The sequence below is a fragment of the Sceloporus undulatus genome, chromosome 6, assembly GCF_019175285.1.
Source record: "Sceloporus undulatus isolate JIND9_A2432 ecotype Alabama chromosome 6, SceUnd_v1.1, whole genome shotgun sequence".
NCBI lineage: Eukaryota > Metazoa > Chordata > Lepidosauria > Squamata > Phrynosomatidae > Sceloporus > Sceloporus undulatus.
This window is the reverse complement of record NC_056527.1, coordinates 49,130,285-49,133,299: the sequence shown is the minus strand read 5'-3', so window position 1 is coordinate 49,133,299 and position 3,015 is coordinate 49,130,285.

The following is a 3,015-nucleotide window of genomic DNA, read 5'->3' as shown; positions in this document are numbered from 1 at the left end:
GTTCCTAATTTTGATGTTATTTTTGCTTCAGTTTATTAAGATTTTTAAAATGAAGATTTGTTGACAAAATAGTTAAAAATTAATGTGTACATACATGCACACAAACCCATGCTTATTCATAATTAAAATGTTTACATTAAATATTTTCAAGACTTGAAATAAAATATAAATTTACTGTGTCCATAGGATCCTTTAGTATCCTGTTATATAAAAAATGGTTCTTCATGTAAAGAGAGACCGTTTTGCTATAGACTTTCCTAATTTAGAAAGAAGCTTTCCTTTAAAGGTACTCTGTCTCTATCACACTCCTTTCTCATGTGCCTTAGCTTAGCCTGGCCTTCTCCAGGGTTTGAATAAAGGAGGGAAGCCTATCTGTAGCATCATAGGCAAAAAGTGCACGTGAAATCTCCAATCCTGTTGTGGGAGGGAGGGAGGACTCAAATCAACAGGTGGTTGCAGTGAAAGTTAATTAGATAAGAAAGATAATTAGAGTTAATTAGATAAGAAAGGTAGTCTCAAGAGTCCCCATCTAACTCAGGCAAAAGCAGGAGGGGGATCCAGAGAACCCTCACAGCCCCTGAAAAGAGCCTCTGGAGATTTAGGGGAATTTCTAGAACAGGTGTGGGAGGTGGTTGAGGCAGGTGAACAAATGGGCAAAAGGTGAGTCCCAAAGGAGCTAATTGAGAGTGTTAGATTTAAATATGCACTAAATGGATGGCTCATATGAAGGGAAGCCTACAATAGTGTTGCCAAGCAAAAAGATCAAGAGTAAAGCAACAAGTAATGTTCAGAATGATACATTCAAAAAATCCTCTTTATAATGTGGATTCATACACTCTCATAATTATTTCAAGTATCAGTTCAAGTAACTGTATTTCCCCCCCAACCCCCGCTAAGATTTCATTGCATACTATAATTTAGTCCTTTAACACTTGAGAAGGAACTACAGATTAAACATTCGTATTTTGTTCCCTTTTCATTAAAATACAACTTTAGGCTATTTTAGAAAACTGTTAATGCTACATAAAAGAGGCATTTCTCACATGTCAGCCACACAGCGACAACCTACCTTTTACAAGTACAAATTATGTATGTAATATTTCAGTATACAGCCACAGATTAGTATGAAGTTCCTAGTTGATTCAGTAGTGTGCTTGCAAATTTAAAATGGGTATATTTTTAATTTTCTCCACACACACATGCTAACTATACATCAGGGCAAGCAACATCCAGCCTATTGCCCACCCACATATTCCTACTTGCTTTTGCAAACCCCCAAGACCTTACCTGAAATGCAACAACATGGGAACTGCTAAAATTTGCAATTTGCCTTTGAAGCAAGGTGTGTGTTCTTTGTCTACCACTTCCCAAAAGCGCTAAACAGGGTGTGTGCTCCCTGCCTGCCTTGCTTTAAAGAAGAAACATAACTTTATTGCTGCCATATGATCAAAAATCAGTCACAGAGGTAAGAAGGGGTGGGTGGGGAAAAGCAATGGTTTCCCTTTGGAACAATGTACAGAGGGGATGTGTACCTTGTTTAATTGGTACAATTAGCAGTCCCAAAAGTGGCACAGAAATGCTCATCATCTGGTAAATAAGGAACACATATCTTTGAGCATTACTTGTTCAAAGGGGGGGAAAACAGCCTCCTTACCCGCAGTGTTGCAGCACCAAAAGTACATGAGGCCCTGGTGAGTTCAAGGAGGCAATGTAGACCTCGCCACATAGTTTTTCCTCCCCTTCTGTACATGACTGAGCAGCTACTCTTCCATACAGATACATATTGTCAAGGCCAGAAGGTCAGCGTTCCAAAGTAATTTTAAAATTAGAATACATCCCTGCTGTTCTGTAAGTCTTCATAAACCTGCAGAACAGCACTTAAGGGGCTGCCTGTAGTATAGGAAGAATTCCCACAACACCCTCCATAGTTTATACCAGCTTTCATAGTCTTAAGGAAATACCTGGATTAAGAAGACTCCAAGCACAATTCCATATATTACATTTATGATTGCTAAATAGAAGTATTTAGGTGTGTTCAATAAAGGAACTGTGTATGGATCTGCCTAAAACACCATATGAACATATTAATCTGAAAGCTGTAATACTGGTTTGACAAAGCAACCTGGAACTTAATTAGGTATCTGTTTGAATTTGTGCCTTGGGTAACACAAAACTGCCACGGCTTGAGCTGGATTTCTTATGGGTTCATGAGCATGTCTCATCCTATTCCTCTCATGGCCTGATGTGCAGAGCACTCTTGCCCTGCACAATAACAAAGCACTACTCAGTGGGACTACTTGAATTACTACTGTCTCTGGATCCAACCCATTACATGATCAAGTACAGTACAGAACATTTCTTCGTCAGTGCAAGCCTAAGCAAGTTTGTTTTGATGTTAAGTTCCAGAGATGAACAGGATAGTATTCAGACTGTTCATATTTAGGACTGCAGAGTCATTCACCAATTTGAAATTTCTTCAGCTGAGGGATTTTTTTTAGTAGTAACTATCATATTGCATGAAACATGTAAGATATTATGGTAGCTGCCTTGAGTCCTGGGCTGGGAGAAAGATGGCATATAAATGAAGTAAATAAATAAAAAACAAAACTGCTGCCTGCCCAATTCAGAGTTTAAAGATCCATAAACATAGGAGATGGCAGAATAATTATTTAACCTCACAGCTATACAGTTCCTTAGTGCTTAATGAATTAATTCAGCATGAATATTTTGATTTTTAGGATTATGCCAACAGAGCTACAAAGCACAGAAATACAATTATTTGAAATAACTTTGTTTATTCTACAGGTAAAAGCATAGACAGGTATTTGTCCCAGAGTCTGGCATAACGTTATAAGGGACTAGAGTGGGCCTGCCCTGCTTTTTGTGATGTGCTCCATATCAATTTTTCAAAGTCTGTGCAGTTCACAGTTTGATTAAAACTGAAAACCAACATGTGGGGCTTGTGACTAGTTTAGACCCCTCCTACCTTTCATTTCATGGTTTTATGTTTTCCCA